Raw genomic sequence first — 13,517 nt, 5'->3', positions numbered from 1 at the left:
CAACTCCCTTTAAAGTCACAAAGAACAGCCAGCAGGTGGCTACCTGAGAGAAAATTTTCAATACAGAATGATGGTACCCTAAGTGTTAAACACAAACTGAAAAAAAAATTACAAGGCAATTTAAAATTAAGAAAAATTGTTATTTCAGCATAATAAAAGTTAACTATTCAGGGAGTAAAGAAACCTTGTGAAAAACAGAATCCAAAGAACATTCCAGAAAACATGATTTTAGGCCACCAAATTCCACATGGTGAACAAACAATGTGATAGTTTTCTGCCTGAGGGACAAAGACTGGTAACTCCTGCAATGTTTTCAGTTCTCTGCTCAGGGGACTGGTTTGACTCATTATTAGAATTATGCTTAAGAACGCCAACAGCTCACGTATTAGCTTTGACAGGAAAGCAGCTCTTCTTGTTCTTAGAATTACTGACTCCAAAGACAAATCTGATGTGTCAACGCTAAATAATCTCCTTCACCCCTAGTCATTGGTTGGCCTTTCCCACTAGGTGATGAGGGCCTTAATGCAGGGATGCAGTCATTCTGTTTTGTTTCCCTCACTTCTAGTACAGAGGAGTGGAGTTAACACATGGACAGGTGTGAAGCCTGCCTCAAAAGTCAAATTCCCTTTAAATGATACAAATGAACTTACAAAACAGAAAGAGACTCACAGACTTATGGTTGCTTCAGGGAAGGGAGAGTTAGGCAGTTTGGGGCTATCGTGCATGCGCTGCTATATTTAAAGTGGATAACCAACAGGGACCTACTGTAGAGCACATAGAGCTCTGCTCAATGTTATATGGCGGCCTGGATAGGAGCGGGGTTTGGGGGAGAATGGATACATGGACCTGCATGGCTGAGTCCCTTCACTGTTCACCTGAAGGTATCATAACATTGTTCCTCAGCTGTACCCCAGTGCAAAATAAAAAGCTCAAAGTGTGGGGGAAAAATCAATTCCCTTTAAAGTATTTTAAAATTTTATTTGTTCTATTCTTTATACTTGTCTTTTTGGCATTTGAAGGACTTTTTAAACTATTTTCACCGAAAGCACCTCAGACTTTAGCTTATAATAGATTTGCAGCGTTTATGAAGGATGATATTGTTAGTTCCCTTGGGGCTGTGATTTTTCTTTTATTTACTCTGAATCAAGATCTTCAAATTGCTAAATAATACTCTAGATTCTGAAATGCTACTTACAAGTACTACAAATTATAAAAACTAACTTGTACCAAGTATTATGGATGACTGAGAGCAAGTTATTTCAAGTATTTACAATTAGAATCCACCCGCAGACAATGGTTTTCAGAGAGTCCATGTAATCGCCACATCTCATCCGCAGCTGTGTCCAGCTGCCTGCAGGGGTTCCATCCCCACCTCACTGGGGCTTTGCTGCTCAGTCTCCAACAAGGGAAACTGCCAACATTACCTATTTGAAGTGGGTTGTCTTAGAGTACACCTCTAACATCTGTGGAAATCCAGCAATTCCATCGAGAAAAAGCAAAACAAAAATGTCAAACATTAGGACAAAAAAGCAAACGATACCTTCACAGGTGCCAAGAGGGCAGTACTTTGGGTACACTGCTTTTAGGAGAATTGACATGGAGCCTGATTAAGTTGCTCACAGTCTAGAGAGGAAGATAAATAAGAAAATCAACCATTACAGTGTAGGATTAAGTAGCCTCATAGGATTAGGAGCTGTAATCGAGGTGAGAATCGGGCATTAGAGAGCACCAAGCAGGGGCTCCCAACCCCAGTCTGAGGGGTCGGGGGAGGCTTCTCTCAGGAGTGGATCCCGATGTGCCTTTGGAAACACAAGTTGAAGGCAGCCAGAAATAGAAGGATGAAGAGGCGGCATCCCAGGCAGAAGAAAGACTGTCACTAGAGAGAACTCAAAGAACTCAGTAACATCTGGGGCCCAGGGTTTATGGAGGAGCAGTGGAATATGAAGCTAGGTAAGTGACCAAGGTCAGATCACCCACAGCCTTGTAAACCATGACAAGGAGTTCCAGTGTCAATTTGAAGGTGGCGGGGAATGATTGAAGGATTCAAATCTAGGAAGTAATAGAACTTGCATTAGAAAAATAAAATCAGAATACCAACTTACTAAGCCACAATGAAAACAGTCCCTAAAGAGTAGGTCAGAAGCTGGAGTCCTCTGGGAAGCTAGTGCTCTGCCTTCAGCTGGCTGCAGGGGATGCCAGGGTGTGATGAAGAAGTTGGTGAAATTCAGACAGCAGGCTAAGACCACTCCACTCATGATGCAGTCATATTGGATTAGGGTCCACCTTCACACATTCACCTCCCACCTCCCAGACACCTTCCTCCAGGGAAGGACACTGTTCTGAGCTGAGTGATGGCCCTGGCAGCAAAGGAAGATGGAGAGAGATAGGTGAGCATGAAAGTGGGAGCTTCTGTGGGGTGGCTGTTGCACTAATGTGTGTGATGTTGAGGGTCTGAACTAAGGCAGTGGGTATGAAAAGGACAAGGCAGACTTAGGATACATTTAGCAGGCAGAATCAGATGGACTTAGGGACCAACTGGATGTGGGAAGTGATGGGGAAGTAGGTGTCTAAGATAAATGGTCACCAGGAGGTGTAGAGTGAGAATCAAGGTGTGAAGGCATGTTTGTATGGGAAGATAACTAGACTCATGACCTGATTCCTGCTATCTTTTAGGGTTACCTCTGGCCACTGCTGAGCATAGACCCTTTTCACCTGCTTTTTCCCTTTTTCATCCTTTTCACTGAATCATTTGCAGTTTCCCAAAGGTGGCTACCCTTCAGATCTCAGTCCCTCTGTACACATATCTCCAGAAGACATGATACGCTCCCTTTCTCCTGCTCTTCCTGGATGACTGCAACTTACCAGCTCACCAGTTCTGTCCAGCCAGCCTTCTCCGGCACTTCCCTTGCTTTCCTTCCTACCCAACTTTTATGAGTTGAATTGTATCCCCCCAGGAGATACACTGACAATTCTAACCCTCAGGACCTGAGCACGTGACTTTATTTGAAAACAGGGTCTTTGCCTATTTAATCAAATTAAGATGAAGTTATTAGGGTATACCCTAATCCAATACAACTACTGTCCTTATAAGAAGAAGAAAATGCCACATGAAGACAGAAATACATGGGGGAGAACACCATGAGACAACGGAGGCAGAGATTAGAATGATGAAGTGGCCTAAGGAAAGCTAGGCTTGTCGCCCACCAACAGAAACTAGGAAGAGCCAAGGATGGATTCTGCCCAGAGTCTCAGAGGGCACACAGCCCTGCTGACACCTGGCCTTCAGATCTCTAGCCTCTAGAACTGTGAAGAATAAATTTTTGCTGTTTTAAGCTGCTTGGTGGTACTTTGTTACAGCAGCTGCAGAAAACTAATATACCAAATATTACTTTGTGCCCATATTTCCATACTTGTAAATGCTATATGTCTGTGCAGGCATTTACCATCTAGTCTGGTTCTTTAAACTATGAGCTTATCTTTAAAGATAAGAATTCTTACACATCTTCATACATACTGCACACTGGAACAATGAAGGCTTAATAATGAATATTTCTTTCTTTTCATTTATTTATTTTTGGCCATGACATGTGGCCTATACAATCCTAGTTCCCCAACTGGTGATAGACCTGGGCCCCTTCAGTGAAAGCATCAAATCCAAACCACTGGACTACCAGGAAATTCTCAAATATTTCTTATATGAGGAAAAAAAATGAGTCAAAGTTCTGGATGCAATGTAGAGACTGGCAGGAGCTTAGGAGATGCCTGCAACTGAAAGGGGCAGACAGAGTATTTATCTGATATTTTAGCTGATATGAGCCGGAAGGAGTTTTTTACCTTGGGGTATGGATCAGGTAGTGGGAGTGATGATAAAGGAAGCAGCCTTGAGAATCAAGGAGAAAGGCCCACCCCTCCTTCCAATCCCAGGGTTCCATGACACATGGGTGAACTGCCAGCCATGACTTATAAGAGCTGCATGGGAGAGAAAAACCAGAATTCTGCTAATGTGATGAATGCAGGCAATATTCTGGTAAAGTCATTTGGAGTCTTGGGACAACACTCAGCATATGTGCCATCACAACAGACCTACTTGGTATACAGCCACTCTTCTGAGTCTCTAGACTGGTCCCCATCACTTGGCCATCCTTAGGTCCCCCGGTGAGCCCAGAAACTAAAGGAGGACCACTTGCCTACCTGTATGATGGTCATTTTTCTTTCTGCCTGTTTGGAGCTAGCCCGCACCATTTTGGTTATCAAATATTCTGAGCAGTTTGTTTGTGAGGCATGGAAGCTAGAGAGCCAGCAGAAAAGGCAATGGAGGAGAATGAGACTGAGATGCCTGAAGGTGACAGTGGAGAATGCCTGAAGGTGACATGTCCAGGGAGGCTGAGGGTAACAGGGTTGGCAGGCCTGGTGAGTGGAACTGGCCTTGGGTGTCTAAGAGCTGGTCCATGGTGTCATGTGAACTCTCTAAAAGCTGCCTGAGCTAGGAGAGAAGCATGCTAGCCTACTTGGCTCCTGGAAGCAGCTGGCTCAGAAAGAGGGTTTGGCCAGGTCCCAGAGCCTGGAAAGATTGAAAATGGAGTTTGATGCCTGTGTGGGGGAGGTGGGAGCAAAAGACATTTATGCTAAATTCCACTGAGAGTTATTTTAGTACTGACTTTATTACATTCTAATTCTTCAAGAAATATAATCTCATATTTAATAAGTGTGCTAACTTGATTAACCAGAAGACTTTATTCCTGCCCACTCTGTATAAATTTTCTTTATTTCTATGTTCTGCTATGGAAGGAGAAGAAACATGAAACAAAAGCAGTTAATGTGTTTATGTGTTCTCTTTGACCCTGAAAGAGTTGGAAGGAATTTATCCTGCAGGCTTAATTCATTGTTTCCTATTTAGAGGGATTTAGCAAGATCAAAGTGAGTTTCAACTATAGTTACCCATGAGGTCTACAATCCTGCATTGTAGCCATTTTAGCACAGAGTCAAATATGCTTCTGGACTTTCCTCTGAGATGTGGCAAATATAATTCATTGCCTTTGATAAGCTCAGCTGAGCATTGTAATTAGGAATGTTAGAGTGTTAGGGGTACAGTGGATCTTCATAAAATTAAGATAAAGTTAACATTTACTATGGGTTTATCTTGGGCTTCCCAGGTGGCGCTAGTGGTAAAGAACACACCGGCCAATGCAGGAGACTTAAGAGATGCAGGTTCGATCCATGGGCTAGGAAGATCCCCTGGAGGAGGACGCAGCAACAAACTTGAGTATTCTCGCCTGGAGAATCCCATGGACAAAGGAGCCCAGCAGGCTACAGTCCATTGGGTTGCAAAGAGTCAGACACGACTGAAGCAATTTGGCATGCATGCAAGGGTCTATCTTGGACACAGTTGGGTTTCCAAGTAGGTCAAACATTAATGACAGGCAAGTAAAAAGAACATTCTAGTTAGTTACCTACAACAGTATGGGTGACACAGTTTAAAAACAAAATTCTAGGGACAAAGCTAGTATTCACTTTGGCTTCATTTTTAGTTCAATTCAGTTCATGACGCTGGCTAGAAAACCCCACATATGAGAAAATGTGAAAAGAAAATTCCTTTGTGCCCTAGAATGTTCTTGATAGGAAATATTTTTTTTAAAGAGGATTATTGGTGATCTTCAGCATTTCCTGCTTTATGTTTCACAGATGAGAACGTTTGCACTGAAACCACCCACCAATCGAGCCCCACTGCTGGTTTCCCAAGTGTGAGCTTTTCTTGCAGTCTCCCCATCCAGCTTTCCTGACTGCCAGTCCAGGGGGAGGAAACAGCTAGACACCAGTCGCTCTTGTGAGGGCTTTGTGGTTCCTAGTGAGGGTCCCCTCTCCACCTGCTTCAGCCACAGGAGAATGAGGAGGGTCTGAAATACCATCCAGAACACAGGCCCACTTCATAAGAACACCTGATGATTCAGGGGAAGATCCTTTATGAACACAGCAATATTGCTCTCGAAGAGCACAGATCAAATTAAAACTGAATGCATGTATGTGAGAACAAAAAAATTTTTTAGAAAGCGTTCTGAACCTAAATTAAAGAATGGCTGCTGTTGTTCAGTGTATGAAACCAAGCCATTGGTGGCACCTAAAAAAGGGCCTGGCACAGAACAAGCCCCTGATAAAGATTTTTGACAGACTGCTGTTGACAGACAACCCCTCCACACACTTTAATGCCTTCTCTGCTTTACTCAGCAGACTCGCTTATCTCAACTGTTTCTAGCATTATAGCTGGTTAATAACTCACTCTGCCATGTGGAACAAGATATATAATCAGATAGAGTTCCAAGGAACTGATGTTTTTAAGGCAAACATTGATTGAGGAAGAATTTCAGAAGCATTTATTCTACTTATTCACAGATTTGACCAACATTCATAGGGTGCTGCTCATGGGCAGACACAGTATCCGTTACATTATACTGTTGTGGTGCTGAGAGAAGAAATGCTCCCCAAGAGGCCACTGTGGGAGAGACAGACAGACACTTGGAGAATTACGATACCACAAGACAGAGGCCGGCAAATAGTTCCTCGGGATCCAGGTGGAGGCAAAGACTAACTGCCTGAGTGGAGTGGGAAGGAGGTGACCCTTGAACTGGGGTAATTCCAGGGCAAGAATGGCGGACGGCTTTTCACACAGACTAGTAGAGCATGGAAAAGTGAAGGAACATGGGGTGCTTTTGTTGCTGAGCCGCGTTTGTTCTGCCGGTCCTGCAGCAAGCCAGAACACTGAGACGATGAGATCTGCAGCAGGGATTGATTTGCAAGGCAGCCAGGAGAGAAGCCAAATCTCAGATATGCCTATCAAATGCTTGGGGCTCCGGACATTTATGGAGTAAAACTGCATGCTGTCTTGAGGTGTGGGAAGTATGGGAAAAGGTGATTGGAAAAAGGGGTGGTAACTGTCTTTCTGTGCAGGTGTAAATAAGCTATGGGCCTCTGCACATTCAAAAATGAGGGCATTGAGCACCATTTGAGGGTAGAGTGTTTGACCCTGTGATGTCAGAAGGTCACTGAGTGGACACTCACTCAAGTCCAGCTCAGCTTGGACTAGATAGAGCTGACGTCAAGTTTCTAGAAAACAACTCTAGCAAACACCTTATTGTTTAGGCTATGTGCTGCATGGAGGACACATAAGTCTTAAATGACCTTGAATTAGTGAAGGTTGGTGAAATAGATTTGACTCATGGCCACAGTTTCTTTCTAACACCTTGAGAATGGTAGTGATACTGGTCTGAAGAACAGAAAGAGAAAGAAAGTGGATGTGAAAAGACAGGGAGCCTAGGAAAACAGATAGGGCCAGATTGTGAAGGCCCTAGGAGTTTGGACTTTTCCTATATAATAAGGAGTCACTGAAGACTGAGCTTTTTGAGTAAAAGACAAAAGGGGGGAAGGGTCTAATTGTTTGCTCCATTCCTAACACTGCATCTGCCAAAGCAGAGTTGATTTTATACATTATATTTCATTAGATAACATGATTAATTTTTTTTAGCATGAGAGCAGTATTAAGATGAATGGCCAGTAAGGAAAAATGGAGATCAGGCCCGAGACCAGTCTAGAACTGTTAACAACAGTCAAATAAAAATAATTAAGATTACCGGGTGGGACGGGGAGGGAGGTTCCAAAGTAAGGGCTCTGTGTATACTTATGGCTGATTTATGTTGACCTTTGACAGAAAACAAGAAAATTCTGTGAAGCAATTATCCTTCAATTAAAAAATAAATTAATTTAAAAAAATAAGATTACATAGTTGAGAAATTTCAAAGTAGAACAGATGCAAGTGAGCATAAATACAGCTTTTAAAATAAGAAGTCTTCCCACTGTAAACAAAGACTATAGGCGTCAAAATATATTTAGGGTTTTCCATGAAGTATTTATACCAACATCACATGTATTCTGAATCAAAGTCTATACTCTTTGTTCCATTATGAGTTCACAGAATAGTAAAATGCAATAGAATCTGGCAGTATTAGCACAACAAAATTACAATATATGTCATTGCTTGCTTACTACTTGCAGTAATTTACAAACCAGACCCATTGACACTTACGGAAAATTTACAATCACAAAAAAGCTGAAAGATTTCTGGCAGGCACAAGAGACATTTGTAGCTTAGCCAAGAAAATAATTCACATTTCCTACTTACAGTTTCAAGGTTCTTCATACTACTTATCCTGCCTTCTTTTTCCTTTCTACTTTTTTGTCTGATAGGTTTTGAAAAATGTAAGTACTTTTCTAGACTTCCTCAATTTAACTAGTTTTTAAAGTGTCAGGAAAACATCTAGGAACTAATGAAACCTTGTATAGTTGACAGATGTACCTATGCTATGTGGATCTTCTCAGAAAAGTATCTTGGCAGTGTTTCATGTGTGTGAAAGAAATCCTTTTCATAGGCATCTTTGAAGAGATGACAGACAGGAGAGTTGCAACTCAAAGCCATTTTTAAAGTAAAAAATGATTAATCTCTGTCCTTGGCTTTCTTTCTCTCTCTTGAATACTTTGGTATTTTTGTTTAAATAATCTTACCCTGCTACCACAAATTTCTACCAGGTACTATAAAATCTGTGATTTCAGATGGTAAAGAATCTGCCTGTAATGCAAGTGACTGGGGTTCAATCCCTGGGTTGACAACATCCCCTGGAGAAGGAAATGGCAACCCACCCTAGTATTCTTGTCCAGAAAATCCTTTGGACAGAGGAGCCTGACAGATTACAGTCCATGGGTTGCAAAGCATCAGACACAACCAAACAACTGATACTTTCGCTTTCACTATAAAATCTGTGATTTTTCTTGTCCCATGGAGGGATTACAGGAAATGAAAAAAAAGTGCTATTCTTGACAAGGAAAGAGCTGCTGCTGACTCAGTGGTCATTAAGTCCCAACCCTTGGGTATTTTTCCAGAGGTTAGGGGCAGGCACTACTGCTCCTTTGCTTAGTGAGCCCTGGGGATGACTTAGGCAGGTTGGTCACAGAAGCCATTTCCAGCTTTGGAATACTGTTCATGGGGGGAAACCAGGTGGTGTTGGCCTCAGTGGCCTATTCCAATGAGAAGAGAGCCAGCTGGCTCAGCTATGTAAGGAGGTACATTCAACATGTCTCCTCTTCTCCTCCTTATGTGTAGCACTGAATCAGCAACCATGATGAGGTCTTCAAAAGAACAGCAGAAGTAATTGGCAGGTAATTCTTAAACATGTAGGTATTGTTAAATATATATTTCTCCTTGACCTCAATAGCTATCTCTAGAAACTGAAACCGGAATAGAAGCTTCCATCCACAATCCATCTCTTGGCAGCCAAACCCACACAAGAAATTTAACACAAATACAGCCAAATTCAGTGCTTGGGGCCCCAATCTTCTTTGGGCCACACTAAAGAGTGTTGTTGTTGTTGTTCAGTTGCTAAGTCATGTCCAACTCTTTGTGACCCCATAGACTGCAGCACACCAGGCTTCCCTGTCTTTCACTATCTCCCGAAGTTTGCCAGATTTATGTCCATTGAGTCAGGGATGCTATCTAACCATGTTATCTTCTGTTGTCCTCTTCTCCTTTTGCCTTCAATCTTTCCCAGCATCAGAGTCTTTTCCAATGACTAGGCTCTTTGCATCAGGTGGCCAAAATATTGGAGCTTCAGCTTTAGCATCAGTCCTTCCAATGAATCTTCAAGGTTTGTTTCCTTTAGGATTGACTGGTTTGATCTCCTTGCAGTCTGAGGGACTCTCAAGAGTCTTCTCCAGCACCACAGTTCAAAGGCATCAGCTTTGGCGCTCAGCTTTCTTTATGGAAGAATCTGCCTGCAATGCAGGAGACCTGGGTTCAATCCCTGGAAGAAGGGAATGATTACCCGTTCCAGTATTCTTACCTGGAGAATTCCATGGACAATGAGCATGGCAGGCTACAGTTCATGGGGTTGAAAAGAGTCAAACATGACTGAACAAGTAACACTATACCAAGGACACTATAGTAAGGAGTAAAGTGGCTCAATTATTCTAAAATATAAAGAAAAACTGTACTGACTTTCATAATCTTGCAGTCAAGCTAATATTTCATTAATATTTTTACACAAGAAAGTCATCTTCATCTGCATTCACTTTTAGTGGGGTTGGGAGTAGAAGAAATAATACAAGAGGCAACAGTTTGACTTTTGATGATGGAAATATTTTTGTCAAGATTCTTCAGAGAACTCTTATATCATTCCCTGTTCCAGTGTTTTTTATTTTATTAACTGTAATAAAACACATTAGGTCACACTATACTAGCCCTTTTCATGAGTGTCTCAAAGCAAGGCAGTGCTTAATTTAGAGCCCAGTCATGTTAGGTCCAGGGAGGTGACTGCTGGGTCCAAGCAGGAACCAAGCAATCTGCCCAATAATTTACAACATGAACAGAAGTTTTGTGTATTCCTTTGAAAACAGGATTACCACTGCTGAGCAGGGCTCCTGCTGACAGAGGAGAAGAGGCAATGCAGGTGTTGGAAACTTGGATGGAAAGAACTCAGGAAGGGAGGAGACCATCCAGCTTCCCCCAGGATGAGAAGCTGCTCTCTGCCCCAGGGCTGGGCGGGGCCATCAGAGTGTAAAGAGCACAAATCCACTGGGCAGTGGAAGACCGGTGCCTAGGAACAGAGGCGGCACCAGGAGCGGAGGTGCCAAGGGGGGCTGCAGAGGCCTCTGCCGGGGTGATCCCTGGGGAACACAGACAGCTCTGACTAGCAAACTTGTTGCCCTCCTGCCCTTCCTACTCACTCCCCTCTCCACTGTCTCCATGTAGTAATTACTCCTTTACTGAGGCCCTGTTCCAGGCCAGAACACAGCTACAGGCTGGGGCCGAGGCAATAAAAACAGAGTAGCTTCCCTGGTGGCTCAGTGGTAAAGAATCTGCCCGCTGATGCAGGAGATGCAGATCTGATCCCTAGGTTAGGAAGATCCCCTGGAGAAGGAAATGGCAGCTTTCTTGCCTGGGAAATTTCATGGACAGAGGAGCCTGGTGGGTTACAGTCCACCAGGTTGCAAAAGAGTTGGACATGACTTAGCAACTAAATAGCAAGTTTTCAGGAATCCTGCAGCCCTTTCTGAGGAGCTGAGTTCTAAAGCAATGAACTGAGTGTTGCTCTTCAGGGCACAGAGCCTGTGTTAAGGAAGACGAGGTTTGGGGCTCAGGGGTAGGACACCTGAGTGAGACCATTGCCATCTGGGTATAATAAAGTATCTTCACCTTCTCTCCTCTCATCCCCTGTGCCAGTGGCCAGATGTTGCTGGGAACCAGGGTGTCAGATTAATCTGACGAAGAACTTTCTGACTCAGAGCTGTCCAAAGAGAAAATGAACTGTGTTGAGGGGTGGAGAGCTCCCAGCCACTGGATTTGTTGATAGCTAACTGGTGGATTGACAAGGTCCTTCTAGACCTAGTAGTCTGTGAATCCACAGGGGGATGGTCCACTGGAGGAGGTGGCAACTCTAGATGAACTAGTATGCTGCTCTGACCTGTCATGAGGATAATGAGAAGGCCTGATCAAGGAAAGGGTGATGGGCTGCTTTATTTAAGATGGATAACCAACAAAGACCTATTGTATAGCACATGGAACTGTGCTCAGTGATGTGCCAGCCTGGATGGAAGGGGTTTTGGGGGAGAATGGATACACGTATATGTATGGTTGAGTCCCCTCGCTATTCACCTGAAACTACCACAATATTGTTAATTGACTATACCCCAATACAAAATGAAAGTTTAAAGTTTTTTTTTAAAACGGCAAAGGGTGATGGGAAAAAGCCTGGTGATGAGGGAGCTGGGGATGAAATATAGGAGCAGAACGGGAGGAGTATATACAGCTGCCCTAACAAAGTACCACATACTGGGTTGGTTTTAAACAACAGAAATTTAATATATCACAGTCTGGAGACTAAAAGCCCTAAATCAAGGTGTCAGCAGGGCTGGTTCCTTCTGTGAACTCTAAAGGAGAATTTTCTCCATGCTTCTGCTAGCTTTGGGAAGCCCCAGGTGGCCCTAGGCTTGTTGATGCATCACTCCAGTCCTTTGTCTTCACAAGGCTTTCTGCCTATAAGGACACCAGACATACTGGATTAGGGGCCCACCCTACTTCAGTACAACCGCATATTAACTAGTTACATCTGCAGTGACTGTATTTCCAAATAAGTTTAGATTCTGAAGTACTGGAGGTTAGGATTTCAATATAACTTATTTTTGAAGTGAAGTGTTAGTCACTCAGTCGTGTCCAACACTTTATGAACCCATGGACTGGTGGTGGTTTAGTTGCTAAGTTGTGTCTGACTCTTGAAATCCCATGGACTGTAGCCTGTCAGGCTCCTCTGTCCATGGGATTCTCCAGGCAAGAATACTGGAGTGGGTTGCCATTTCCTTCTCCAGGGGATCTTCCCAACACAGGAATCAAACCTGGGTCTCCTGCATTGCAGGCAGATGATTTACCAACTGAGCTATGAGAGAAGCCCATGGAGTAGAGCCTGGCAGACTTCTTTGTACATGGAATTCTCAAGCAAGAATACTGGAGTAGATAGCCTTTCCCTTCTCGAGGAAATTGTCCTGATCTTGGGATCAAACCTGGGTCTCCCACATTGCAGGCAGATTCTTTATTGTCTGAGCCACCAGGGAAGCCCTAACATTTTTAGGGTGACATAATTTAACCCATAACAGGCAGCAACTTGCTTAACCTGAGCCCTCTGCCTTTCCCACCTGTACAACTCTAGTGCTGGTGCTGCAAGGAGGAGCCTGTGTAGCTGGAGTGGATACCACCCCCTCTGCCGGCCTGAGCTTGACTTTAGATACACCCGAGTCCTAAGAGTGTCCCCAGGGCTTTAAACTCCTGCCTTTCCCTAGAACCCACTTCTCACAGCAGCCACAGCCAGGATCTACATGTATCCTGGCCCATTAGAGGGTTGAGTTCTCTTTTCATCTCTCATCCAAGTCATCCCTGGTTATCTTTCACTCACACCCAGAGAGAGATAAGGTGGGGAGACTGTGCGTGGGAGGGTTTTTTTTTTTTTTTTTTTTTTTAATTTCTCTTTTGAGACTCATCTTACAAAGACCTAGGCAGTCCCAGAATTTTTTGGCCTATTTCACCCAATGTTGGATGGCTCCTTACACTGAGTTCCCAAGATTTGGGGGGGGGGGGGGGGGAGACAGATTCTAAACCTCCATTCTAGGAACTTCTGCCAGCGATCCCTTCCATGGGATTACCAACACAGAGGCAGAATGTGGTAAAATGGAGAAATATCAGACCAGAAGCATAAGCCTGAATGAAGTTTTATGACCACACACTACAGATGGGTCTTGTGATAGTGGTGGTTAGGTCATTTCTCCTCTCTAGCCTTCAGCTTTTCCAAGGGTAAAAAATGTTAGACTATTTCAATGTTGATGTTCTATGACTTCATAAAAGTCAATATTCTAAGATCCCACAATAGGTCTCTAAGGATCATTCCAATACTGACATTTCATGATTTTATAATGGAGAGTTATGCTTTTTA

This window comes from Dama dama, chromosome 19, assembly GCF_033118175.1.
Source record: "Dama dama isolate Ldn47 chromosome 19, ASM3311817v1, whole genome shotgun sequence".
Classification (NCBI taxonomy): Eukaryota; Metazoa; Chordata; class Mammalia; order Artiodactyla; family Cervidae; genus Dama; species Dama dama.
This window is presented reverse-complemented; position numbering follows the sequence as displayed.